The sequence below is a fragment of the Nuphar pumila genome, chromosome 13, assembly GCF_984573655.1.
Source record: "Nuphar pumila chromosome 13, dmNupPumi1.hap1.1, whole genome shotgun sequence".
NCBI classification, from domain to species: domain Eukaryota; kingdom Viridiplantae; phylum Streptophyta; class Magnoliopsida; order Nymphaeales; family Nymphaeaceae; genus Nuphar; species Nuphar pumila.
The window spans coordinates 15,621,118-15,639,074 of record NC_143261.1 but is presented as its reverse complement, the minus strand read 5'-3'; the positions used below and the strand labels follow the sequence as shown (position 1 = coordinate 15,639,074).

General features: G+C 37.2%; 1 pseudogene; it reads left to right on the top strand.

The window, feature by feature from the left end:
* Positions 1–16,419: 16,419 nt before the first annotated feature.
* On the top strand, positions 16,420–17,387 carry LOC149817894 (type III polyketide synthase B pseudogene; annotated as a pseudogene).
* Positions 17,388–17,957: the final 570 nt, after the last annotated feature.

The following is a 17,957-nucleotide window of genomic DNA, read 5'->3' as shown; positions in this document are numbered from 1 at the left end:
ATTATTTATTCAAATTCATGCTTAAATCTTGTACGTATACTTGGGTCAGATCATACTCAAAATCAGATAACACTTGACATGGTCAACTTGTAAAATCAATAACTTTGCAACCGTATATTATAATTTAATGAATTTTGATGCATTGGAAAGCTTATTTAATTTTCTAAATTCTGTTTTCCTTGCCAAAAACAAATTTTTCTCATTTCATGTCCAAAATTTTATGATAATCAAACTATTTTTGTTTTGGCAGATTCAGTTGCTTATTTAAATAAGCTTGATCTTATTTATGATATTAATTAAAATTATATTTATGATTGTTGATTATGATTACATGTTTGTTTATAGTTGCAACTGTCCATTTGGATAAGCTTAGGTATTTTAATCAATTATTTATTGTCAAAAATTATAATTTAGAACATTGATTAGGTCATGAAGATTTCATTTACATTTTTTAATTGTCATATCATATGGATCATGTATAGAAGTGTAAAGCTAATCTCATACTATGATTATTTTAAATAAATAAAAAATAAAAAAGGGATGTGATTGTTTCTCAAAAAACAAAATAATAAAATTTTATACTTAATTGCAATCATACGTGGATATGCCATATTCGATTTAATAATATTCATTGTAATATTTGAAATTTATAAAGTTTATAGGTTATTTTTTAGATCTTGTCCTATCATCGTATATAAAGTTTGATATTATTAATAGATTTTGGAGCATAGTCTCCCGTGTTTCTTCTAAAAAAAAGATAGAAAGATAAACTTTTTCAAACAAATCAATGGAATTTGAATAGAGAATTTCTGGTGTTCCATTGTTAGAAAAAACACTGCCTCTCTATTTCTGTTTTTTTTTTCTTATTTCCTTTCCCTCTCACATTTAGTAATAGCAACATTTGTAAGTTTACTTGAACCTATCTTTTGACATTTTTTTCTCTATACTTTGCGGTTAATTTTCGTATTTATAGGTATTCTTTAATAAAAATTAAGATGTGCATGCTGTATTGAAATTGAATATTTCATTTAAGTCTAAAGGGTGAAAATTAATTATTTGAACCATTAAAGAAGCAACCGATTTTAATTCCTTGTTGTACATGAATTTCTATGTGATTTTCTGTGGACAATTGACCTGTGGTCTTACTGATCATTTTATATAGTGATTTAGTGTCATAAGAATACTAGGGAGTGAGATTATTTCTTCTATATATTTGTTTTGCATCAAGTTTTTATAATACACTGAAATTTATTGAATAATTGAGGTTTAGGGTTGTTAGAATGTTTTTAAGAGGTTAACAACCTGATACTTTTTGGGCTTGTAATTAATTGGAAGAATATTGGCTACACTCAATCTAAGGCTCATAGGTATAGGGGTGTCAATGGGTCAGGTTTGACCCAGACCCGACCTGTATCAAACACTATAGGGTCAGGGTTTGGTGATAAATTAATAAGAAGGTCCAATTAGAATCCGGGTCAGACCAGAAGGGTCCAATTAATATATGGAGCCGGGTATGGTTTATGAAATTTCATACCAAACCCAGGCCTGACCCAAGTTCTATCTAAGAACCATAAATTTTCAATGTAAAAAAGATAAAAAATATTATTTTATCCGGTATGGTTCGGGGTTTGGTTCATGTAATCCTTATGGAATCCAGGTATGGTTTCTCTTATGGTGCAACCGATTGGACCGGGTTTGGACGTGATACCATTATCTCAAATCAGGTATAAGATTAGTTCCACTAGGGTCTGAACCAAACCCAACTTGTTGACACCCATACTCATGGGTGCGAGTTTTTATTTCAGCAATTTGAGCCGGTGGATATATTCAACATGGCCTTTTTACTAGGGAATGCACTTTTGATTGATTTCTTAATCATGATATTTTTACACATTGTGTATTATTGGATTTTATTTTGGGCTATGAAGTGGGCCAAATCCCAATCAGAGCCCCGATCCAATAGAGCCACCATCGGTATGGCCAATGTTGTCAGTATCTGTTTCGGCCCTGAATCGTTTGGCCACCCATTCTGATGTATCGGCTGATACCGATACTCAACTTAATCATTTTGTATGGGCCCCAAAACAATAAAAAGTTATTATGTATCAATCATAACATGACATGTTAAAACTATTAAAATAATATAAAAAAATTTATTTTTAAGTATTATTTTATGTTTTGTTAAAAAATAGCCGATTCAAGGGTGAAGCTTATCAATTTTTGGTCGATACAGGCTGATAAGCACCGATACTGATAACATTGGATAGAGCAGGTAAAGAACTGATCAGCTCATGGCTGGGCTTAGTTTGGCTCACCTAGAGCTCGTTCGTGATTGTCAAGTTGGCTCAGCAAGACAAGCCATAAGCTGCTCGTTTAAGTTTTTTTTTTGAAAGGCAAGCTGGGGTTAGGCAGACCCTACACCAGATATCTCTTAAACCCCATGTGATAGAGGGCTTCGAACCTGGGCCTTCAGCTTGACCCAGAACCCCGCTTACCATATGGGATACCAACTCGGTGGTATTGCTCGTTTAGATAAACTTATATAGGATTTATGCGTGATACATGTTAAAAAAAAACATGGAAGCTCAATTGATTTAGTTGGGTACGTAGGCGACCAAGTGGTTAGGGTTTTCATTTTCACTATGGACCTTATTAAAAAAATTGTTTTTTTAGTTAACAAGCCAGCTTGTGACTCGGCTCAGTTTCGTATGAGCTTGAGCTCGACTCGACTCGCTCGAGCCAGACGAGCAGAGCTGAGTAGTGGCTTGACGTGAACGAGCCCAGTTGAACAACCCTGTTCGTTCGGCTCGTTTATCAGCCATGGATCGTGGGACTTGGTTAAAGCTAATTGGGTCTGGATTCGACCCTTCGGTGTTCCCCCTGCCTGATAAAAGTTTCCAAAACCCTTTGGGGTTGAGAGAGAGAGAGAGAGAGAAAAGGATGAACAAGGACAAGATCTTCAAGCTCGCCAAAGGGTTCAGAGGGAGGGCAAAGAACTGCATACGCATAGCGAGGGAGCGCGTTGGGAAGGCGCTTTAGTATTCCTACAGGGACCGCAGGAACAAGAAGAGGGACATGCGCTCCCTACGGATTAAGAGGATCAACACCGACACCCGCCTGCATGGGGTATGTGTACACCACTCCCTCCTTCTTCTATTTGCTTTCAATATGATCTCTCTACATTCGTTGGTTCCTTTTCTTTTGGGATTTTACGTATTGGGTTCTTCCATTTTGGTCTATGTTTAACTATCTGTTCCTGGATTGGTAATCTTGGTACTAGTTTGACGGTGATTAGGAAAATCATGGGTTTCTGCTTGTCTTAAGAAATTTCAGTTTTCTTGGTGTAAAATCTGATTTGCTCATTTTTATCTTTTTGGTTTTTGTGTGATTAGGGTGTGGAAAGGTAATGGGTTGTCTTTTAATGTTTATTTAGATTGCTTATCTGTTATGGGTTCGAGTCTGATAAAAAAATTCTAGATGTTGTTTGTCGATTCGAAGAATTTGAAATTTTTGTGGTGTAGCGTATTGTTGACTATGGGAAGATAGTTCTTAGTTTTGGAAGGTCAATCTTACAAGTCCTTTTAGATACCCAATGCAGTTAGTAATGATTGCTATTTGAATGGGACCACATATCGTCTAGTTAAACAATTGATTTGATTGCTTAATTGGATATGCTGATGATGCTTGTGGAAGTCCAAAATAATAGATTATCTATCTCTTTTAAGAGACTATTTTTCTTGTAAATTGATGAAAGTAATTCAATAACTGGGCTAACCGAGAAGCGTGTCTCAGTGAGCTAAGATCCAATCAGATGAAACATTACCACTCCCTTGGTTATTTGAAGCTTTTGGGATTCGGCCTCGATTTAGTTTTGGGGACTCCCAAGTTATGGGAAGTCGTTATGGGTTTAACTCCAATAACTTATCTTATGCTATCCGTTTTGAAGTTTATACAGTTTGTGAATGGTTGCTAATAGCTTTTGGCAGCTTCATGTGGCTTTTGTTTATATCTAATGCTTTCACAAGGAGCTTGTATTATAGTTGTATATTTTGGTGAGATTAGTTACTAAAAAGATATCAGTCTTCAACAAGGTTAAGATGCAGTATCATTAAGAAAGCTCAAACACAGACTTGGACATGTCTTTGACTATGTTCAACTTTTGTTTAGATGTGTCCATGATGTGTTGTGCCATGTTGACACTGTTATGCGAAGCTAAGCAAAGGCTCCTCGTGACATTGTTGAATGAAGCTCGTTTGGTCAATGGCTTATCTCAATTCTTGATTTAGATTGCATTAGACTAGCTGACTGGGTTCTTTCTTCAACCAAAGGCTTGTGTTTTAAATGCATTGAACAAATAATCACATATGCAAAATGGATGTATGAAATGTCATCTCTCTCTCTCTCTCTCTGCCATCTGCATGTATACTAGCATCAGTTCTAGTGAATGCATGACGAATGTGACACAGTAGAGAATCTAAGAGGTTCAAACAACTAGGGATCCATGAATAGGCAATTTCAGCCATATCGTCATCAAAAGATAATTCTGTACTCTTTAAGTAGCGTGAAACAGACTTGGGAGTTGAAGGGAACTGTTACAATAGGTTAAGTTCTACAACTCATGACATGACCTAACACGAGCTCAAATCTGGACTCTGGCTGATTCATCTTTCTCTTCTGCCACATGAACAATTTCTGCATTTTCATTAGACCTCCTGACTATGAAATGGATTTGATATAAATTTGATGGCTTTCATAAGTTTCTTCTTTGTGTCAGAATTGTGTAACTATTTATTGAATAGTTGGTCCAACATATGACCTATATCAGACCATGGTTACCAGGAAAAAAAATGGATACAAGAAGTGATTCATGAAGCGGAAGCATGGAAATAAGTGCTAAAAAGTAGTCTGAAACGGGAAGCAGGATGCGATTATGCAAGTGTGTGAAAAATGAAAATGAAACCCATGGAAAGTAATATGAAGCGCATACGGAAGCAAATAAGAAATGACATGAAGACAAATATAAAGTGATATAAATGTTAAGATTACTCTATCCTTTTTGTATGTATATAATATATGTACATATGTATATATATATATATATTTATATATATATAAATATAATATTTATATTATATATTATATATATGCATATATATATATATTTATATACATATATATTCATTGTAAAGTCAACTAAAGTTGTCTTTATACTAGTTGTTGGGAACTCAGCCCAACAACTAGATTTGTGTTGGGAACTAAGCCCAATAGTCTAGTTGTTGGGATCTCAACCGAACAACTAGATTTGTGTTGGAAACTAAGCCCAACAACTAGATTTCTAGTCCAGTGGTTAGAGATGACTTTCTCTCTCCTCTCTTTACTCTATCTCTTCCTATCTTTTCTTTCTCTATATATGGGTTGTGTGTGCCTATTCTGGGTGAGAGAGTGATGGGTAGTTTTAGGTTCTTTTGTGTTTATTGTAGTTAGGCCCTTATGTATTTATTTCTTTTATGTATTTTTGTTCATTATGAATGAAATAATTTATTCATACAACTTGTATCAAGTTTTGCATATTGTTAGTATTCAAATACATTTTGATTGGCATTTTGGAGTACGATTTAGAATGTCTTGGGTTCCATGCTATTTTGTGACATGGTATCAGAGCAAGGCATCTTGGTCTTGGCATTTTGTTTGTGTTTGTGCTTCAAAATAAAGATTTGAAATGATGTATGGCTTGGACTCAAGACTCTTGTATTCCGTATGTATTTTTCTTTGGTTTATCTACTTTAGACTTTATGGTATATATTTAAAAATGTATTTGAAATATTGTGGCTATTTATTAAAAATGAATATGTTTTTAAATTAATTAAAATTAGAATTTGTGGAAATTATTGTCTTTTGACATGTTTTTGGATAAACATGTTTACTTGAAGTATATATTTCAATTATGAATATATATTTTTTTGAAAAATATCGTAATGAAAATTATATTTTGCAAGAATATATGGTTTCGTAAAATCTTAAATACTATGAATGTTGTTATAAATGCGCCTCAAGGTGCAAAAAGTGCACCTCACCTCAAGGCAAGGCCTCTTGTGCCTTGGGGCACATGTAAAAAGCGCAAAGCCCTTGAGGTGTACGCCTCATACGCCTTGAGGCATACGCTTCAACACCCAGTTTTTTAAATGGTCAAATGGGGGTCAAAGCCCCTATATGACCAATTTTTGGGGCAAATACGGAGGCCTCAACCATAATTAGGGTCGGGGACCTCCCTCTTTTTTCTGTCTTGTCTCTCCCTGCTCTCTCGTTTCTCCTTGCTCCCTACTCTCTGCTCTCTCGTCTCTCGTCTCTCTTTGCTCTCATTGATTCGAAACTATTGCATAATTTATTCATATATGTATTAGTTATATGGTTAATATTGCTTCAATGTAATAGAGCTTCTAAAATGTAATAGTTAATTGATCCATGATTATTTGTATCTTCTTAAATCTTTATTGAATAACTTGAATCATTTCTTATATTTTTCACTGTGTAAAAATAATTTGTTCTTGGAAGAAAATCTATAAGTAATTTACTCTCCTTTGTGGGATTTAAATTCTTTTGTGAGTTATTTCTTCATGGTATTGATGTTGGTTGAAAATCCATGCCCTTTGATCGTGATAGATGAGTATTGACTTTGAATAATGCATGTTTTCATGAATTTATGAAGTAATTAATGATTTATGAGCTTATCTTTGAGATATTTTATACAACATTTATCCTTTTGATAATATGCAATTATGTTCTCTTATGAATTAAGAACTATGATTTCTTAAAATGATCTATTGAAGTGAGTCACTCAATGACCATCATATTTGAAAATTTTGATTTTTTAAAATAAATTTAAAAATGTTAAATTGTTTAATTAAATATTTTCTATATATTATATTTTTGGTGCATTTGGCCATCCTTTCTCCATAATATATAACTGATATAGTTTATTTTTGAAATCTTTTATGCTTTATGATATATATGTATATAGTTGGGATGTTTTATTAGCTCTATTTACAAGTTCTTAAATATTGCTGATATTGAAGATCATGAAGACCCTTTGTATAATGAAGCATATGATTGAAGATCAAGAGAATCCTTTAAGGAAGCAACAAATGAAAGAACTTGATAAAGTAAATGAAGACATTTTATGTAATGGGTTCTTTCTTTGTAATTGCAAACTCATAATGAGTCACCGTAAGTTTGAGGGCGGTGTTAAAATTACTCTATCCTTTTTGTATATATATATATATATATATTCATTGAGTTGGGAACTCAGGCCAACAACTAGATTTATGTTGAGAACTCAGCCCCAACAGCTAGATTTGTGTTGGGAACTAAGCCCAACAGCTAGATTTCTAGTCCAATGGCTAGAGAGCACTCTCTATCTCCTCTCTTTACTCTATCTCTTTCTTTTCTGTCTATATATGGGGTGTGTGTCTATTGTGGGTGATAGAGTGATGGGTAGTTTTAGGTTCTTTTGTGTGTGTTTTGAGTATATTGTAGTGAGACTCTTATGTATTTAATATTTATTTCTTTTATGTATTTTTGTTCATTATGAATGAAATACCGGTGGATGATTGTTTCAAATATTTGGGATCTATCATTCAAAAGTATGGAGAAATTGATGGAGATGTAAATCATAGGATAAAGGTTGGGTGGATGAAATGGAAAAGTGCAACTGGAGTGTTGTGCGATCGTAGAATGCCATTGCGGTTGAAGGGAAAGTTTTATAGGACGACTATTAAGCCTGCTTTACTATATAGTACAGAATGTTGGGCTGCCAAGAGACACCATATTCAAAAAATGAGTGTAGCTGAGATGCGTATGCTGAGATGGATGTGTGGAAATACAATAAAAGATAAGATTCAGAACGAGGAGATACGTAAGAAGGTAGGCGTTGCACCCATTGAAAATAAGATGAGAGAGAATCGTTTACGGTGGTTTGGACATATTCGGCGAAGGCCTAATGATGCTCCAGTTAGAAGGATGGAGAAATGGGAAAATATATTAGTTAAAAGAGGTCGGGGTAGGCCTAGGAAGACATGGATGGAGGTGATAGGAAAGGATATGAATGCTTTGAACCTCACCAAGGATATGACATTGGATAGAAATGATTGGAGGAGAAGGATTCATGTGGAAGACCCATAATGATTTTCTTTTTTGGTTCATATCGCCGACCCCAATTATTTTGGGATGAAGGCGTAGTTGTTGTTGTTGTTGTATGAATGAAATCATTTATTCATTAACTTATATCAAGTTTTGCATGTTGTTAGTATTCAAATAGATTTCGATTGGCATTTGGACTATGATTTGGAATGTTCTTGGGTTCCGTGCAATAAAAACAAGAGTGCAAGCTTGTTATAAAGAAATCTAATTTTTTAATATGAAAAACAGAGGAAGTGAGGGGGAAGCCAGTGGGAAGTGACAAGAAGCGTGAGCAAAACTTTAAGGAAGCGAAAGGGAGTCGATTTGTGGAACGAAGAGGAAGCAGGCTTCCCACTAAAGGGAATCAAATTTCCCATATTTTAGAAGCAGGTTTCCCAAAGCTTCCCCTCCTTTCGGGGAAGTTAGGAGTTTCCCACATCTGAAGCTAGGTTCCGGTGAAACAAGTTTCCCCATAAAGCAAAATGCTTCCAGTGAATATGTATCAGACACATGCTGTTAGGATTTCCTATATAAAATTGATAAATGCTGTTATTAATATTCTCCTGCTTATGCATTTTAAATGTGCCTCTTATCTGAAATTGCTGTTTTTGATGCTTCAAGAGCACTTCTATAACTAAACCAGCATTTAATCAGCATGCTGAACTAATAGCAATCTCTGTGACTGGTGTTTTAAGATTTCTTCCTTGGCTGTTCTTGAGGACCACTTAAGGGACCTTTGGAGATTAAACTCCCACATAATGAACACCTGTTCTTGAGGACCACTTAGTGTTTGAATGTATTTGATGTTTTCAACTTCGAGAATCAATGCCTTAAAAACATTCTATCAGTGTATTTGGGTTTCTGGTGGCGTTGATGCTTCAAAACTATTCTATCAATTAAAAAAGTATTTTGGTTCCTGGTTAACTCCTGGTTAACATAAGGTTTTTGTGTAAGTCTCCATACTTCTACCTCCTCCATGTTGCACATGTTCACTGCCTAACCCTTGTATCATCATTATCAGAACACATCTCATCTGCATGAGGTTGCCTTGTGAATTCCAATTCTTTATTCACTTTTTAGGGATAAGCACATAGCCACATTGATATACCACCTCTAGTTAACTTCTGTTAAGTTTTGGAAGAATGGTCTTCCTTTTTCCCACTTGAACCTGCATCTAATTACTGCAGCAGCGCTGTGATGTTTAAAGTTTAAACCCTTATTAGGATATGAACAAATTGCCCTCTTTGTGTATCATGCTTGAGTTTCTTGACTGGCTTGCAAGAATGCTTATTGTTTTCTGGTTTTAGCTCTTTCTCAAAGTGTTTAGTTGAATTGGAGCATCAATTCAATCATTCTTGATTTTTGTTTATTGAGTCCTTGTGTTAGTGTGCAAGGCACGATTGCTGAGAAAAGTAGGTGTGTGTTTAGTTGTAGATAAAGGCTTGTTTAAATCCCCGTATGCCACTTTCCAAAGTTGATAGTTCATAGCTCAAGATTGCATCATTACTAGGAGGTACCACCAAGAATGGCTGATTACAACCCTCATGGGTTCTGGTTACCTTCTTGAGAAGGTAAAGACCTTTTTTGGTTTTCACAGTCCATCTTGTGGTTGACCTTCTTTAATTTTTAATAAATGTGCAGGGAGCCAACCGCCTGTGCATTTTTTTAGCCTTATTTGCTGGCATAGCCCTAAACAACTAATGCAGTGAGTTGTTGTCTAGCATTTGCATGGTTTACATAATGATGCAAGTGTAAGGTCAACATCTCATTCCCTCCGTTCCCCTCTTGTTAATGACACAAGCACAGTGTGTGTCTGCTTCTATGTTCTTATGCACATTGGGAGGTATAACAAATTTGACGTATGGGTCTACTGAGGCCGACATCTCATTCCCCCATCCTTTCTTGTTGATGACACAAGCACATAGTATATGTGCTTCTATGTTTTTATGTACATTGGGAGATATAGATAACAAATGACATGGGTATACTGAGGCCAACATCTGACCTTGCCTGACAAACCCACTTTGAGATTAATGATAAACATAAGGCTAGATACAGTGAATTTGATTTTTTTACAAAAGAATCATTAGAGAAAAGCATGAAAGAAGAAGACAAAAGAAAAGAAAAATTAATTTATTCACCTTAAGGGTCTGGCATGAGAGAGAGAGAGAGAGAGAGAGAGAGAGAGAGAGAGAGCTGGGGTTAGGCAGAACCCACCAGATATACAACCATACCATTGGGATACAAGGTTATTTGCACTCATTGCTCCTACCAGACAAGCAGAGCCCCGTTGGTGAGAGAGAGATTGCTATTAATGTTAATGATCATCTTTTATATGCAGGTGAATTATAGTACTTTCATCCATGGGTTGATGAAGGAGAACATCCAGCTCAACATGAAGGTTCTGTCGGAAATATCGAAGCAGGTTATATGCCCCCCCCCCCCCCCCCCCCCCCCGAAGATGGCCGTTAGCCACAGTGCGTGTTTGGGGGTCCCAATGAGCGCCACCTATATAAGCTCGTGGAGCTTGTATCCCCATGTTTGTCAGCATCAGTTAGCGTTGGAGTCCGGTGCGGTTGCAAAGACTTAAGTACCCTTTTCGCCATTGGTGCCATAAAACGATGATTATAGAAAAAAGCGGTTGCAAAGACTTAAGTACCCTGAAGATGGTCATTTAAGACCCAGTATTTGGACTGCATGATTATCCGAGAAAGGAATCCCCCTGAAGAAGACCATGAATATCAACCATTTCTCTCTCTCTCTCTCTCTCTCCCTCTCTCTCTCTCCCTTCTCTTTCTGCCTCTTTGCACATCCAGCAAACGATCATACATTGTTCCATCAAGCACCGATTGACCTTCACACTGACTGTAGCATGGTTTAACTTGATGAGTTATGGAGCTTGATTTAGAGTTTTTGCTCTTACAGGAGGGGGGGGGGGTCTGGGGGCTCCCTCAGCATGGGTCTCGCTGCGCGGTCAGCGGACGAGGGTCTAGGGGGCTGCTTCTGGCGGAGGGTCGTAGGGGGGCAGCGCCCCCCAGAAGATTTTTTTTGGGGCCTTGTATAAATTTTTTCTTTTCTTTTCCTATTGTAACTGTCGAAAAAGAACAATAAAGTGTTTTGTTTGATTGTTCTTGTTTATTGTTTCCTCTGGTTGTTTCTTGCTCGCGGTTTTCGTAACACCCTTTTCTGTGATTTTCTGTTTTTTTTTTCGCTACACGATTTTCGTAAATCGCTACTCGATATAGCGATTTATGAAAATCACATAGCGATTTGCCATTTTTTTTACTACGCGATTTTCATAAATCGCTACTCGATTTAGAGATTTGCCATTTTTTTTGCTACGCGATTTTCATAAATCGTTACTGTTGTAAATTGTAAATCGCGATGCCGAACTCCGCCCCCTTGAGCACAATCTTCGCCGTGATCAGGCTGTAGTCGTCAGCCGTCTCGATGGCAGTCTTGAGGTCTGTGATGGGGAAGCCGGAGAGGAATGTGCCATTCCCGACGTTGGTGGGGAGGTAGGTCCTATCGGAGAGCACGACGCTGGAGGTCGAGATGAGGACCTCGCGGTGCCAGAACTCGATGAATACCCGCCAAGACTTGAGGGTGCGAACGCCTGTGTTGAGCAGCGTCAGGGTGGCTTAAAAGGCACATCCCTGATCGAAAGTATTGTCGACGTAGGGGTAGACGGATTGTGCTTTGAAAGACTTCGTTGTAGGGGTATTGGAGGAAGATTCAGTTGTAGGTGTCCCTCGAAGGCGGCGGGGGGGGGGGGGGGGTGGTTTTGCCCGTTGAACGAGGGCAGTATTTCGGCCACTGCTAGCAGAAAGGGGATGATAATTACCATCGGATCGTCAGCTCTTTGCCTCCCTTAATTTTTTTTTTCTCTCTCTCTCTCTAGAGAGAGAGAGAGAGAGAGTTTTACAGTGTTTCACGAAGAAGGAAGAAAAAGAAGATGACGACAAAAAGTTCAAACGGAAAAGAAAGAGCGAGTGTTTCATGTTTGTTTCGCTGTTTGGACTTTGAAGAGTTAACATCATCCTCGACTTTCTGGATGAAGGATAATTTTGTCGTTTTTTCAAACCGTCGTTTTCTTTTTTTTGAATGGAGGATATTTTTGTCATTTTCTCGAACCGTCGTTTCAAGGCGAGAATAACAAGAAAGGGTACTTAAGTCTTTGCAATCACACTGGACTCCGATGCTAAGTGATGCCGACACACACGGGAATACGAGCCCCATGTGCTTATATACTTGGCCCCTCATTCGAACCCCTGGACATGCACTGTAGCAAACATTGCGTCTTCAGGGGAGAACACACAACACCCTCCCCGGAAATATCCATGCATGAGCCCTACAGATTTAAGGCTCTCGTTGACATTTCCTGCAACGCATTTCCCGGAAACAGGCTCCCCAAGAGGGAAGGAGTAGAAGCATGATTTTGCTGATGGTCAGTTTTTTGCCAAGTCTGTACCAGCAAACTTGATCTTTTGCTTTCCTTGGATCAATTTGCCTTTTTAAGGCTGTTGGTTAGAGTATATTTAGTAGTCAGTTTTCTAGAGAATTGCATTTTCATTCTTCAAGCACGATGAGACCATCCTCATGTATGATGAATGAGATAGTTATATTGTCTTCAGAATCAAAGAAATAGGGTTTGGCTCCTCTTGCTGATGTTTTCCAACGAAATGTAGATCCCCATTGCATACCATGCTGTTTCGTTTGTCTGTTTGAGAACTGGGAGTTGGAGGGAATTGAGAAATTGGAATAACCGAAGGCACCAAGTGGCTGGAATGGCTAATGCCACGGAGGAGGTAGTTTTCAACTCCCCTTTTGGATGCACTTAGCTCACTTTGCATTGAGATGGAAACACCATTTCCATGTGTTGCCAAAATATGGTTTTCCCAAAACGTGCCATTCAGGATGGAGTTGTCATAAACATCCTCTTGTGAATGGTGTTGAAATGTGGTTTTGAGGCTGTCAACTCCATTCCCAATGCAGTGTTTTTGGCAAGATCACTCCTTCCAAACAGCTGAGAGCACGAGGAGATTTGGAGAAACTGTACCAAGACCTCCATTCAGTGACTCCCAAACAAAGCCTTCCATAAATACTTGAACAAAAGAGAACCACCGCTTTGCTGGGAATTAGTCAAGCAATTTTGAGATTCTAATTTTCTTTCTGTTTTTCTAAATTTTTGACCAAAAAAAATTATTTGACTTTAACCTTATTAAAACTTTTGATTTCTGATACTTTCTAAGCCAATATCACTCAAAATAAAGCCTTCTAAAACCCAAAACCGCCAAAACACTAACCACCAAAATTTTCTTCTCTTGTGAAAAACAAAGTTTTCCATTCATAAGTTGCCTTGTTCATTGAGGTCAAATCAGATATCTGGATAGGTAGAAAAAAGTTTTCCATTCATAAATTGCTTTGTTCATTGAGGACAAATGAGATACCAGGATGGTTAGAACACTATCATAACAAGGGGTCGCTGGTTTGAATCCCTGAGCTCGTTTATTGTGAAAAACAAAAAAAAAGGTGTCTTGTTCATTATCATTAAAGTGTTTTCTCATAATTTAACACTTATATAAAAATGCCTTTGTTTTTCATTTTGACTTTTGAAAAATGACTTTTTTGTAGGGAAAAAATGACAAGCTTCTTGAAATGCTTTATAATTTTCAAAATCCACCCAATGTTTAAATTCACAAATGTGTAACTTTTTTAGGATCATGTTACTCTTTGCACAAGCAAACATCTTGAAGTTCACATGATATATTGGTACACTCTTTGAGTATCTCAAACTTTCATTAAAAGGTAGATTCACATGTTTTTTTGTGTACTTGACAAAATCCGCATAATAAAATTAATGAGCTTTTTGTATCTGAAACCTGTCAAAACTTTACAAATATTTAACTAAATTTGCATATATAGTACGAAGTTTGCATAACCAATTTGGGCACTTCATGTAATATTTATAAAGTTACAAAAGGTTTCAGTTACAAAAAGTTTGCAAATTTAGTTATGCAAACTTTATATTATATATTTAAATTTAATAAAATATTTGAAAAGTTAAGACAAGTTTTAGTTATAAAAAGTTCATAGATTTGGTTATGTGAACTTTGTACTATATATGCGAATTTAATAAAATATTTATGAAGTTTTGATAGGTTTCAGTTATAGAAAGTTCACAAATTTAGTAATTATGTGAACTTTGTACTATATATGTGAATTTAATAGAATATTTATGAAGTTTCGGCATTTTCAGTAACAAAAAGTTTTCAAATTTAATTATATGAACTTCATACTATATATGTGAATTTAATAAAATATTTATGAAATTTCGATATGTTTCAGTCACAAGAAGTTTGCAGATTTGATTATGTGAATTTAGTAAAATATTTGCGAAGTTTCGCCAGGTTCAATTATATAAAGTTTATAAATTTGGTTATGCAGATTTTGTAAGATACAAAAAAATGTATAAGTCTACCGGTTAGTGAGAGTTTGTGATACTTGAAGAGTGTACTAATATATCGCATGAACTTCATGAGGTTCGCTCGTGCAAAGGATAAAATGATCCTAAAAAAGTTGAACATATATGAATTCGGACATGGGTCAATTTTCATTTTTTGCCGTACAGGTCATTATCGGGCTAATTCAATTTTGAAAAATGAGCTCATTGAAAAAACAAGGTTTAACTATTGGCTTGTGTATGTTTAAGATGAGCAAACTGGATCATCAAGCATAAACTATCTTTTGGGAGTCGGTCCATGGCAATGGTTGTTTGGCAAAAAGTGCTCAGAACCATTCAAGGAGGTGAGAAGATGGTGTTAACAGAAGAGCTAGTGACGAGGACGAGCATATCGGGCACGAAAATGCTAAGGTCAAATGTGGGCACGATAATGCTATAATGGCGTCAAGAATATCGGATACGATAATGCTAATGTTGATAAGGTCAAATGTGGGGTCACTTATGATAGAGATCACGACAATCTCAATCATGATAGTGGGACTCTCACAAGAGATGTTGATAAGGCCAAATGTGAAATCAGTCCGTCTAATAATATCGGACACAATAATGAGTCTCTCGTAAGAAGTTTTGATAAGGCTACACGTGAAGCTAACATGATCAAGACTATCAATAATAAGACTCAAACAGTTATGATGAGATAAAGATCAAGAATATTGACAATATCAAGTGTGAAGCTAATACCAAGAATATCAAGATTATCATTATCAACGGTTAAAATGAAGAGAGGTTAAGGTAGCAAATGTAACAATGTTATTGAAAAGAAGAATCTAAAAAAATTGACAAACGTTGATAACAATGTAATCTTTTTAAATAGTCAAAAACTCCACACATGATTTGTTGAGTGGAGTACCGTTAAAATTTGTTTTCTTTTAGATGGTTCATTTCAGGGTTTTACTCTATGTTTGGGAGCTAGTGTTGGGGGGAGGAGGAGATAAGAGGATGAATGTCAAGATGGGACTGAAAAGGATGATGAGAGTCGGATGTTGAAAAAGGCCCATCTGGACTCTCATCACCCGTCCCATATCCCAAAACCTGACTTCAAAACATCAAGGAGTAAATGGGATAGGTAGCATTTATTAACTCCCATTCTCCCTTCTCATCTCCAGCATCCAAACAGACCCTCGGGTGACTTTTCTATAAACAGGAGCAATATAAAAAAGCCACAGGTAAACAGGAAAAAAATGAATATCTAATTAAAAATAATAATAATGAAAGCACAATGTATCCAGTTAGGGAAACCTTTTGCGTGAAACATGCATCTCAGGGTGGGGGGCTTGTATAGGGATGTAAACAGTTCGGATTCAGGTCGGATAGGGCCTAAACTGTATTAAACTTATCGGATAGAGGCTGATCAGTCGGAATCAGATTTGAGTTTGGACAGAGAAAAGCTCATATCATATCTTTTGCATGTAATCAGATACTGATGTCCATCAAATCCGGATATCCATGTAGCAAAATTCAAAACCATATCTGAATTCAATTATAATAAGATAGGTTTTTGGCTTACCTAATTAATTGAAGTAGGATTCTGTCGGATATTTGAAAAAATCCGATCAGTTGACATCCCTAGGGCATGTAACAAACATGCCCTTAGGATACTGTGGGAGGATTCTTAGGATCCAAATTTTTCACCAGGCTCCACTCAGTTCCACTCCATTTTCTTAAGGAAATTATCAGTGTTGTTCACATATAGTATGTATTCACTTTCACCAGGCAAATCTACCACAGTGAAAACAAGATACGTGGTGATGTCGGATGAGATCTTGAAGAAGTACCCAGAGCTGGAACTAGAGGAGCTACCAACAGTAAGACAAAGGCTAGACATATCCAATGAAGCAGTAACTCAGATGGCAATTGAAGGCATCTAAGGCACAAGGCAATGGGGAAGACCCACATCAGACATAACACACCTTGTGTATGTCTCCTCAAGTGAAGCCAGTCTCCCTGGTGGTGACCTTCACCTAGCCAGGGGCCTCGGCCTAAACCCTCAAGTATGCAGGGTCCTCCTTTACTTCATGGGCGCAGCTCTGGTGGGGTTGCTGGCCTAATTAAGGGTAGCCAAGGCCATCGCCGAGAACAATCCCGGAAGCTGTGTCCTCCTTGCGACATCGGAAACAACCATTCTTGGCTTCCGACTGCCAAGCGTCGATTGCCCGTACGACCCTGTTGGTGCAGCATTGTTCGGGGATGGTGCGGGTGCGATGATCTTAGGTACCTATCCAATTCCAGGCAATGAGAGCCCATCTTTTGAGCTGCATTATGCAGTCCAAAGCTTCTTACCAAACACAGAGAAGACCATCGATGCGAGGTTGACAGAGGAAGGGACCTCCCAGAGATAATTGAGGACCATGTGGAGGACTTCTGCAGGAAGTTGATGAAGAAGACAGGGTTACTTGAAGGGGATCATCAATACAATGGGATGTTTTGGGCAGTTCATCCAGGTGGGCCAGCCATACTGAACAGGTTGGAGAAGAGTCTTGACCTGTTGCCTGAAAAGTTGAGTTGTAGGAGGGCGTTGAGGGACTATGGGAATGCAAGCAGCAACACTATTGTCTATGTGATGGAGTACATGATACAAGAAAGCTTGAAGTTGAGGGAGAAAGGGGAGGAGGATAGTGAGTGGGGACTCATTCTGGCCTTTGGCCCGGGAATCACCTTTGAAGGCATCCTTGCTAGGAAACTTGTGTGAGTTGTCCTGAATTCTACTGTTTTCTTGCTATATGCATCCTATGCTCTTCTCTCTATTACAATTCGAGAAAAATTACAAAAATATATCCTCTCTCTCTCTCTCTCTCTCTCTGTGTGTATGTGTGTTTGGGTACGTGTGCATGCGCAAGGAAAAAGTCTCGTGATTGATTAAAATTTTATGTTTTCTTGAGAAAATCTCTGAAAAATATTGGCCTCCATACTTGGGTGTCAGTGACCCCACCCGGGGTTTACCTTCCAGGTGCATTTGGAGTTGTTTGAGGCCAAGATTGAAAATACACCATGTAAATGAACTATGAGGAACACGTTGATCGTTTCTCGGCAAAGGTTCTTAATAATAAAAGACTTTTTTCTGGTATAAAAAAATAGAAACCAGATTCATATAACAACATCATCCTGATATTTTCAGATATTGATTATATTTGCGCCTTTATAACTAACCGAACAAAGGTTATTTAGAAATTTGCAGTAACTACTAGTGTCCATTTCTTCATGTTTAGCACTCTCAAAGTTTGGGGTGACTCCAATATCGGCTATAGCATAGGTGACATTA